Raw genomic sequence first — 12,180 nt, 5'->3', positions numbered from 1 at the left:
AGTCTGCCTTTAACCTACGGGATAAGTTGTAGTCTGTTACTAACAAGATTTTTTAACCAGGGGTACATTCTGTACTTTTACTCAAACTACGATGTTGTGTTTTCGTTCCTATCACTAGGTATTGGAGTACAGTAGCTAAGGATAATCACATAGTAATAGTTAGAGGTTTCTTTGAACCTACATTGACGTTTGGCACAGCTTATGCGCATAGAAATAATTTGACATGCTTGCCTACACCGTTAGAAAAAAGCTTCTTAGATCACACAGATGACAGGAGAAAAACGTTAAAAGAGAAAAAGGCTTAGAGAAAAGGACAAAAATAATTATTATGCTTATAGTGCAATTAAACTGCAAGAGAAATTAGCTTTAGATGCACAACACGTAGGGAAACTTTGTATATATAGGCCTAAATCCTGCACTGACACTTTATTTGTGGGAACAAGTGAATGTAGGTATGTGTTTTTGTTTCAGAGTAAATGGGCGTTTATGTTGAATGGACGCTTATTACCGTCTTCCAAGAGGATGGTATGGAACATGTTATTTGGGGATAGTTTTCCCAAAGATTTATCAAATAGAGGATTTGAAAAGCTTTCCGAAAGTGACTGAATTACATCATATGAGACAGAGGAGGGAGTCTTCTTCTGCTATAGTGGGAGATATATTTGGAGCAGTGATTCCTTCAGTGGGAGTCAATTCTGAATTCGATAAAGATTTGAAAGTTGTCTACTATTGTGAACAACATGCTGACAAATATTTCAGGAGCCATACTCCTGATAGATACTGAATTAGCTACTGATAGAGCTATGACTCTTCAACATCATCTTGCTTTAGACATTTTTTTAGCAAAGGATGGTGGAGTCTGTAGAATGATTAATTCTAGGCATTGTTGTCCATATATACCTGATAATAGTAAAGAAATAAGAGACTTAGGCCCTCATTCCTACTTTGGAGGACGGTGTTAAACCGTCCCAAAAGTGACAGATATACCACCTACCGTATTACGAGTTCCATAGGATATAATGGACTCGTAATACGGTAGGTGGTATATCCGCCACTTTTGGGCCGGTTTAACACCGTCCTCCAAAGTTGGAATCAGGCCCTTATTTTCTAATCTGACTACTGTAATCGTTGATTTGAAAGAATTGGAAGAACCACTTGTTTGGGAAAGGGTTGGCAAGGGGTTTGCTTCAGTGGGAAATTGGCTCAGCAACATTTGGAATGGGATTCTATTGAACATTTTACAGGGAATATTAATTGTTATTGTTTGTCTATTGGGGATATGGGGACTGTGCAAAATATGCAAAATAATAAAAATGAAAAGGTCACAGAATAATCAGAGGAAGGAAGAAAAGAAAAGGGAAATATTTTACAGAGAAAATTCAAAGGGGAAGTGAAATTATAAAGAGATTGAATTTCCAGAATTTTTGCTGATGGAAACATTTGTGGGTAATAGACTGATGACACATTTAGTCATCCGAGGAGGTACTGCTAGGGCAGGTATTTTAATAAAGATTATTAATTAATGTTTATATATTCTGAATAATAAGTGTGTGTAGAAAATAAAATAACATAGAAAAATAATGCACGCTTTTGAAAATGTGATTATGAAGAATGGCCACTAATGTTAACCATCATCAGGAAATGCTAAGTATATATTAGACTAATGCAGTAATATGTCATATTGAGGGTTATTAATTTTTCTTTAGCTTTATTAATTGTAGGTCTTAGCTTTATTAATTGTAGGTCTTAGCTTAGCAAGTGTGCGAATGCAAAAATGCCTTTCGGTATATATGAAATGCATTCACTATGAAATTTTAAGGAATCGCTAAAATATCGATTCCTTAAAATTGCGAGCCGGTTTAGAGAATCACAAATTGCGACTCTCTAAATCAGAAATCGCAAATAAGGAATCCTTATTTGCAATTTCTTAAGCAGATGTATCAAGCTTTTCCTTAAGGTGAATTGGGCATTAAGGAATCGCAATTACCACCAATTAAAACTTGGTGGTAACCATGTGCAAATTATAAAAATTGACATGTAATGCACACATGCCCCTTTGGCATGTGTGTGCCTGACATGTCCTGAAATATTTTTGTGGGGTGCAGCAGAGGGGGCCTTAGGCATTTTGCATTTCCTAGATTGCGAATTCCAGTTAGGAATTCGCAATTTGGGAAATGCAAAACATTTGCAAATTTGCAAATATGGGCCTACAGGCAAATAGGTGCGAATGGGCTCAGAATTGCTATTTGCGATTTGCTAATAGCATTTGCAATTTTTACGAAATCGCTATTACTGAATCGCAAATATGATACATACCATTTTACGATTTTACGAATCAGAAATAGCCATTTCTTAAAAATCGCTATTAGAGAATCACAAAGCGAATTCTTCATACATATGGCCCTATATTTCATAGCATTTAATAAAATAGCTGACTTAGAAAGTCAAACTGTGAATTTCTATTGTATTGTTTAGATGTGCTCATAACGGAAGCTTCTCATGAGAATCGACTGCTAGGAGATGATGTTCTTGCTAATGCAACATTTTATGTGTAATGTATGTGAGACTGACTTTCTCAGGACAAGAACAATGAAGATACTGACTAGAGTAGAAGCTGAAACAATATTGTTACCTGACAAGCCAGATGATGAAGACATTGCAAGACAAACCAATAAGCGACATGTGAAAGGAGTAATATTAGAATTCATAGATTTGGAATTGTAGTTTTATTGGACAGAGTGTGATCATACGATTAACTGACCAATAGGGATTTGGGGGTCAGTTTAGGTAACTTTGACTTAACGACACTGCACAGAGAGAAGTCAGTTGTTTTGTCCATTTTTCCTGAACGAGAGGTTAATACTTTTCGTATGCATCTTGACAAGAGTTGTGCTTAACTTAATGCTTAAAGACCTTGCCTTTTTACATTCTGATGCTGAAGCCTGATGCCTTGTTGATTGACTGATGTCCTGAGGACGAAGACTGATCCTGCTTTGCTGATCCACCCTGAGGTGACACCCTGAGTATAGATATATCAAGATTGTGATTTTTATGTATATTTGCTTTTTCGTTCTAGGTACCAACTGCACTGTTTTGATAGAGCCATAGTTAGATGTTTTTCCAAATGTGTGTTACTAAATTGTGTTGCATGAAGCCCAGCACGCTGATGCTAATCTGATGTTATTTAAGGATTCTCACTAAATAAAATTATGATAACAGGGACTAAGGATTGATAAAATTCCCTGCTAAACTACATGTATGTTATCACGTTGATGCATCTGACTTTGCTATTGATTTGCACCATAACCTTAGAATCTTTTGTAGTTCAAGCTTTGATTAGATTACGTTTCTTCCACCGCTTTGGACAGCCAGTATTGTTTCTGTATGTGTTTCATCTGATTTTGAGATTAATCTACATGACCTTAGCATTTTTAATATATGGAAACATTCGAAACAGTTACTAACGGTGTGGTTTTTCATGACTGAAAGGTCATGGTGCGTGACAATTACTGACTTCATTGATTATTGATTTATTGATTGCTAATGAGTATTGATTATTGTGTATTGATTATTGATTGTATACTGGATGTATGGTAAGAAAATCTTAATTGTGAGTCAAAAGGTTAATCAACCTATTTGCGTCCCATTGTAAGTTTACTTATTAAGGTCAGACACTCTAACAGGTGCCTAAGTACTGGGACTGCCAAAGGGTGTTAGACTGAATAAATCATTTAAAGACAGGGACCCAAGCTGCCAGTCAAGTGAGGGCGTCTTCAACATGTAAAAGTTGGGGTGTCCTTTGAAGAAGGGATTGAAAGGAAAGACGGGTAAAATCATGAGCAACAACAATTTTCTCCAAGGAGAGATATGGATATATGCATTAGAAAGGGATATTGATGACCACAGAGTGGCCTTCTCTCCCTTCCTCCAGACCCTACAATACCACTCTACATCCTGGATTCAAGTGGGCAGGTAGAATAAGGGCCAGAACAAATTGACAGTTACATCCTATGCAAAGCAATAAAAGAAGGATACTGGATCCCAGCATACATTGCTCCACAAAGGCAGTCACAAGAGAAGACTTATAATACAGTGTTAAGGAACAGCAGAAATATATGAGTGTTTGTTATCGTCATTTGCAACCATAAAATGGCCTTATTTGTGAGTTGGTATCAGACATGCAAAATAGGGATTGCAAATCGCTATTAGGAGGGGTGTTCCAAGGGCGTTCCTTCCTAATTGCAACTCCCAGGCCCATGTATGATTGTTTTGTGACTGTGAATGCGGTCGCAAAACAATCACAGTTTCCACCAATTTCAATACCACTTTTGTGAATAGGGATGCCAACATTTTTACAGAGCATTCCGAGGTCCCATGGTTGAGGCCCTGACTCTACCCGCCTGTGGCAATCACCCAAGCATGCTAGAGTTCCCCATATTGCTGGTGGAGATTTTGTTTTCCAAAAGTGCTCCTTCTGAGACATCAAAAGCATTTGTCGCAAAAATAATCATTGTCTGCTGGTATGTCAGGAGGGTAAGCCTTTTTTGGTTTTCAGAAACAAACCACAAAGTGGAGATTTTTGCTAATCCAAAAAAGCAATATCTCTGACCTGATGGGAGTTTTCTTTTGTTAGAGATGTTCTTCTTCTTTCTGAAGGTCGGCATTTGGAAGACCAATTTAAAGGTGGTGGGTTTCAATTACTATCCTTTGTAAACCCTCCTTTAAATGAGGCTGTTGTTCGCTCCCTCACCCACAAAAATTTCTAACTTCATTACTAATTTGTAGAATCTGGATTCACAAACTTGTAGTGAATTAAACATTGATGTACACCATAACCTCTCTGATTATACTAATTGGTATGAAAACAATGTGAAAAAGTGCGCTTTTCTGAAAAGTTGAAACGCCTACCTGACTACATCTCCGCACTAAATGAGGCTTTTTGTAATATAGAGTGTTAAATCAATGTGGCATATGTGGATTTAAAAAATGTATATTTGTTTGCTCTTCAAAATAATACACAGGAAAACATAAGCCCTGAGAAAAGGACTGAATCCACCCCCTCCCTGGGAGTCACCAACACCTTAAAGACTGGTAACTCGGAGAAGTTGCGAGGGAATCTAGAATATCATGAGTTAATCTTTGAGGTGCCAATAACGAATGATGAATTGTCAGGGAAATAGGGAATACTATTAGCAATTCCTTGGTACTTCCGCATATCCATTTTTTCCTTCAGGAAATTTTACATGTTTGGAGCAGTGAAACCTCAAGGAGAAGACCACTAGGTCTAGTGTAAATCCGCTGACCTTGTAATTCTCCGGCAGCTGGTAGCTGGAATTACCACTCCAGTCAGAATCAAAGGGGCAATCTAAGGAGGCCATTATTGAGGAATATGACCATCAGAAAGATTAGGAATGAATCAGACCCCAGGCTAAATGGTGCTGTGCAATACAAACTTCCAATAACCCTCAAAATCATCCCAAACCAGCAAACCATTCCACTGCTTAGGTCAGTAAGGTCAGTCCCACTAGTAACTTTACCTTGGAAGTGGAGAGAATGATGATTCTATTTGGAAGTGGTGATGTCCCTTGAAAACAGACAATTACTACCACAGAATCAAAACAATAGCAGTTACAATGACAGAAAGTACCAGAGGGAACACTCCACAAAAATCTATAGAAGTATCCAATATTTCCTTTCAGCTAAGTTGTTTTTTCCAAGATATGATGGATTGTGTGGCCCCCACGACTAATGATTCGTGATTGTTGCTAATATTACTATTACTTGCTTGTGCAAGATGTTCATTATGTACTGAGTGGAACACATGTACTACTATTTGATTAGATGCAGTGGTGTAACAAAGGCCTCCGCAGCCTCCCCATGGTGCAGGGGGGGCCTGAGCTCCAGAGGACCCCCTCAGCACAGTACACTGTTCATGGGCAGCAGGCCTCTGACTGGGTCAAAGTGAGAGTGAAAATGTGTAAAAAAGCACAAGTTTGATCTCCAAATGACATGGGAAGGGACAGACTTTGATTGGATTTGATTTAATACAATTTGTTCTAATGTGAGTTTAATTTTTTTGTGCTGTTTAATGTTTATTACTTAGGGAACTGGTTGTTATGTACTGGCCTAGACTCATCCGGACTAGGGGTGATTATGTTTCTTTCTTTATAGTTTCAAAACCAGATATTTGATAGAGTGTATAACTGTAAACACCTGCCAGGGTAGAGGTTCTTATCCCCAGTGATGAACCTCTGTTAAATTATAATGAAATAAAATATTGAAAAAAAGATGTACCCAATATAAGGAAACCAAGTGATAGGGTATTAACATGTTTCCCCAACCAAATAATCCAAAATATTTACCATATTATGGGTAAGAAAACCACAATTCTCTGGTCTGTCACCTGCCCCATAGTCACAAGTCCCGCCTCTCCCACTGCTTATTAACACTGTGAGGGAAAATAAACCAAGCAGCTTAATGGGAGCACTGATGCTAGACTATGGTCCTCTTTATGACATTGGTGGTGACTGTTAAAGTGGCAGTAATACTGCCAACAGGCTGGCGGTAATTATTGTTGGGGCGATTGACGGGACACATATAGCATTTGCCCCCCCCACCAGAATGAGCAGGTGATCAGGAATCAGAAGAGTTTCCACTGCACGTGCAAACGGTGTGCCTGGTGGACCAGTACATCTTCCACGTCACTGCCAAGTATCCTGGGTCAGTGCATGGCACCTTTGTCCTGAAGAATAGCAGCATCCCAGATGTGATGGCCCAACTACTGAGGCACAGGGTGTGGCTAATAGGTGAGCCTGGGTCACCACCCACTGTATGTTAGTGTATGCCTTCAGGTGTCATCCCCATAGCATTCTGTGAGGTTAAATGTTGTCCCTCAATACTTGCAGGTGACTCTGGCTACCCAAACCTATTGTGGCTCCTGACCCCTGTGAGGAATGCCAGGACAGGGGCTGAGAATTGTTATGACAAGGCACATTGGCAAACCAGAAGGATCATCCAGAGGACCTTCAGGCTCCTGATGGCCAGGTTCAGGTGCCTCCATCTGACAGGTGGATCCCTGTGCTACTCACCCGGGAAGATCTGCCAGATAGTGGTGGCATGATGCATGTTGCACAACCTGGCCCTCAGACGGCATGTACCTTTTCTGCAGGAGGATGAGACTGGAGATGTCCCTGTGGCAACAGTGGACCGTGAGGACAGTGAGGATGAGGATGAGGACATCAGAACAGCAGTTATACGTCAATACTTATAATGCAACACAGATGAGACAGTGCAACTGACCATTCCTCTGTCTATTGATGTTTTCTGTGTGGCTGTCGTAGGATGGCATTAACTTCCATTGCATCTCAACTTACTGTCACCTATGGCTTGTCATTTTACAGATGTTGGTAATATGACAACAGTGTCCAGTTGTGATGACGACAGCTACAGGTCATAATTTCTATGCTCTCACATTGTTCAGATCATTTGCACTAGATGTGACTGTTTCCATAATTGCACTTTTTCAGCACATAAAATACTAGTAGTCAAGTTGTTTTCAAGGGTGTTTATTGCAGTGCTATGAAATGGAGGGAAAAGTGCAATGGAATGGGGTGATGGTAGAGGTAAGTTTAGGATATTGTTCCAGTCTGTTTGTAGCACAGGTCCAGTGTCCAAGGGGCCATCGGAAGGGGAGCAAAGGCAGTTCAAAGTGGACAAGGTGACAGGGTGGGGTACAAGGGGGACAATCAGGAGAGTCTCTGGCTGGGTCGCAGGGAACGTTTGTGGGGTGGTTCACCTTCTGCAGGGCGAGGGGTCCTGGTGCCCTGTTTGTCCTGTGGCAAGGCCTCCTGCCTACTAGCTGCAGTGGAAGTGGAGGGCTGGTCAATGGACTGGGTAGTGGCAGGGGCCCGCTGCTGTGCTGTTGCTTCCCTCATGATGTTGGCCATGTCTGCCAGCACCCCTGCTATGGAGATCAAGGTAGGTGATGTTGATGGCCTGCAAGTCCTCCCTCATCCCCTGATACTGTTCCTCATGCAACCTCCTGTTCTCCTGCACGTTGTCAAGGATCTGGCCCGTCGTGTCCAGGGAATGTTGGTAGGCTCCCAGGATCTCAGTGAGTGCCTCCTGGAGAGTCAGTTCCCTGGGCCTGTCCTCCCCCTGGTGCACATCGGTCCTCCCAGTGTCCCTGTTGCCCTGTGCATCTGTCCCCTGTATGGTGTGCCCACTGACCCCAGGACCCTGATTGTCTTGGGGGCAAGGTGTGGACTGGGGTCCTTGTACAGGTGGGAATACTGCTGATTAACGTGTCTTGGGAACAGAGGTGTGGGCATGCTGTGTAGGTGCTGTGGTGTTAGATACTGAGGGCGGAGGCTCTGTGGTGGTCTGTGAGTGGTCTGGGGTGACCGACTGTCCAGTGGTCCCTGATGGGCCAGGTTGTTGATCCAGATCCTGAAGTCCAGAGTTACTGTCATCACCGGGGGCATCTTCTGTTGAGGGACTGGATAGTCGTGGCACCTCCTCTCCGCTGACATTGGCTGGGGTTCCTGGGGGGGGATAAGTGATGTATTATGCTTCATGTCTGTGACATATTGTACATCCCTGGCTTCCCCTCTATCTCTGCTGTTGCCCTGTCACCTTTATTTGTGTATGGTGATGTATTGTGGGATTGTTAATTTCCCTGTGCTGTGCATCCTTTAGTGATGGGTGTTCATGCAGGGCCTGGAGGGCTGTCCATGCATTGCTATGACATGCAGAGCTTGGCATTGGGGTTAGTCAGATGTGTAGGTGCAGTGTGTGGAATGGAGTGGAGTGATGGGAGTGAAGGTGAAGGTGTGTGATGGCATACAGGTATGGGGGCGATAAGTGGTAAATGTTGACTTACCAGTGTCCAGTCCTCAAGCTACTCCAGCGAGTCCCTCAGGATGTAGTAATGCCACGACTTGCTCCTCCCATGCTGTGAGCTGTGGAGGAGGAGGTGGGGGTCCACCGCCAGTCCTCTCTATGGAAAGCTGGTGCCTTGTTGCCACGGAGTGCACCTTGTAGATTACTCCACCTCTTCCTGATGGCGTCCCTAGTTCATGGGTGCTGTCCCATGGCATTCACCCTGTCCACGATTTTCCGCTATAGCTCCATCTTCCTGGCAATGGATATCTGCTGTACCTGTGCTCCAAACAGCTGTGGCTCTAACCTATTTCCTCCACCATGACCCTGAACTCCTCATCAGTGGTGCCTTAGTGCGGACATGTGTGTTGTGTGGAGTGTGTTGGTGAGAGTGTGTTGAGTAATGTGGTCTGGTGTGTGATGTGGGGCGTGTGAGAGATGTATGGATGTATGTGGTGTGTGTCTAGTTGTCTTTGTGTTCTTCATGTCAATCTCCTGGCAGTAATTGTTGTTCGTAAAGGGTTGTGGGTAAGGTGGGTGTGTGTGTGGTGGTACTGTGGTTGGTGGGTGTGGTGGGTGTATGAGTGTCAGGTGGGTGGTTTTGGTATTGGCCAATGTAGTATTGTTTTGTATTTGAGTGTTTCTGAGCGCTGCGGTATGGAACGCCAATGGTTTACAGCCGTTGAATGTTCGCCTTGGTGATTCGTGGGTCATGATGTAGTGGGCGTTCTTTTCTTGGAGTAACGGTATGGGTGTTAGTACCAACAGTTTAACACTGTCCTTTGGGCTGTGGATTTGTGTGTGGGGCAGTATTTTGTTGGATTGGTGTGTGTGTGTCATAATATGAGGAACGGATATTCACCACTGCGGCGGTATGTTGGCGGCCGTCACTGTGGCGATAAGCGGGATTTACCGCCAATGTTAAAATGAGGGCCTGTGTGTTTGTGTGCAACCTTTACCTCAGCCACATTTGCATATTTCTCTCTGACCTTCCCAACAGGGCGAAGAGAATCATGATGGGGAAAAAGCCATCAGCCCCCACTCCCAGGCTGACTAGAATGTGTGGGAGGATAGTTATGTTTTATTTCGTCCCTGACCGTGACTAAAAAATTAGGAGAGTAGACATCCATCCACAAACTACCACTCAAATTTTGCAAGATGAGGAGGGAAAGAAAATGCCTTCACAACCCCAAAAAGACTGCATAAGGACTTCAAAAGTATTTCCATAAAATCTTCTAAATCCCTCCCAAGGAGAAGGGGAGAAATGTCCTAATTAGGCATTGCAGAGGTAGATGGGGGATGTATTCACACATGGGAGGATTTATTTACACACTAATCCACTGAGAGAGTAGGTAAGAGTAACTACTACCTGTCCAAATGGGACATTGGAGCTAATCAATTTTGTTGCAAGACCTTAACTATTGCCCTCTTGAAAACCCTAATACTATGGGGTGCCTAAGTAACAAAAGAAAACTCAAGTCCTCTCCTTCCAACCTAGGTGGCTTGCTTCATCATCCGGCTGTTCCTTACTCAACGTTTATTAAATTGAAGGGTGAAGGAGCTCCTAGTCTGGAGCACTTAAATGGAGATGTTTTTGTAATGACTAGGAAAGTAAGTTTAAAAATACCTCTTGATCAACAAATGAAAACGTAAAAATGTTGTCTTGGGTCCTATATAAAAAACAACAAATAGAACCAAAAGTGAGGACAATGGTCCCCCATGTTTCTGCCCCTTCTTATTGCCCAACTAGAGATAAGGGGATTCCAGAGGTTTTCAGGGAGCGTTTATTTCGACCTAGCAAGCCCCTGTGTGACTGAGTATGCTGTCCATAGAAGTGTCCAGTGTAAGGTTTCAAGATAGGATTTCATTCACATAATGCTACTTGCGTATTTATCTGGGTCAACATTAGGCTGATCTGTTGAGGGGAGGAAGTCTGTTGTCAGAAACATACATGATTAAAAGAAATATTTTGCTGACGATAAATGTCCATAGCACACCTAAACAGACATCCTATGTTGTAAAAATACAGGAATCCCAAACTTGGATAAATTCACACCATGCAAAATGTACTGCCTATTGTATGTATTCCTAATTATACAAATCATGCCCAAGGCCTCTGGTATTGCTGGTGCGTGGGAACCTTCATATATAACCACCATCACCTTACTCAAATATGAAGTGGGGGGGGTATCACACTTCCTACTACAATTTCCAAGTCTGAGGAGTCTCCAATCATTAAAATGAAAAAAACACTGCAAGCAGCTGCAGCAGTTGTCTGAGGCTTGCCAAATTTTGTGGGGCAAAGATGAGTGGCCAGCTTACATCTGTCCCATCAGTATTTTGTCAAATGTGAACACAGTGCTTGGACAGATGTAAGCTATATTAACAATTAAGAAAGGTCATGCACAGTAGGTGGTTGGGTGTCAAAGGAGGATGGGGTAAAGGGCCCTGAAAAAGCCAAGTCTTGCAACCCCCCTCCCCACTGCATGTTCGTCACAGGGCCTAAACAAAGGTCAAGCTTTGCATCGAACAGCTCCCAACCCCAGCTGTGGTGTTTGCAAAGATGAATAATGAGAGCAATACAATATATTAAGCTGTGACAATCTGACTCTGTCAGCACTTTTAATTCTTTTTTATTGACAAATCAGTGTTTTAGCTGCTAATCAAATTTTCTACTGTGTGTTTTAACTATATTGTTGTTTTCCCCGTTTTTTAGAAGGCTATATGTTTTATCTTCATTGTTTTGCCGGGGCGACTTTTTTTTTAGAAAGAATATTTCTCCTTCCTTGGAATCACTTTTACTGGGGGCACATTCATGTTGTTTGGGGCATAATTTTTTCTGTCTAACTGAAGCATCGGAGCCCGTGTTCAGTGGCTACCGGTAGCTCCGTCTTTTTAACTTTTCTACTTCCTGATTGGGACTGGCTAGACCGCCATTTTTGTTAGCGGTCTAGTTGCTCTGTCCCTTGAGCCTCAATTGGCTTCCCCGGTGCATTTAATGCCAGACGGACGTCGGCCTCGCAGCGGGCGCGCCGCTGGTGTGCCGCAGGGGCACCAAAGGCAAGCCCTTCTGTGTCCGTCCTCGCCCTGAAGTGCCCAGAGCCCAGAGATGCTGCTCCTTCCATTATAAATAGGTTTGTTTATTCCTCCTCGCAGCTCCAGGCACTGAGAAGTGCAGGGTTTTGCCCATCCCTTTTAGGATTCTCTGGGCCCCACGCCTCTCCTTTTTGCTCTGGCTGTTCTGGGCCTCACATGGTTGCTTTACCCTCTGACACCCCTTTCCCCCAAATGAGCAAAATG

The sequence above is a fragment of the Pleurodeles waltl genome, chromosome 1_1 (assembly GCF_031143425.1).
Source record: "Pleurodeles waltl isolate 20211129_DDA chromosome 1_1, aPleWal1.hap1.20221129, whole genome shotgun sequence".
NCBI classification, from domain to species: domain Eukaryota; kingdom Metazoa; phylum Chordata; class Amphibia; order Caudata; family Salamandridae; genus Pleurodeles; species Pleurodeles waltl.
Note: the sequence above shows the minus strand (reverse complement) of the source record.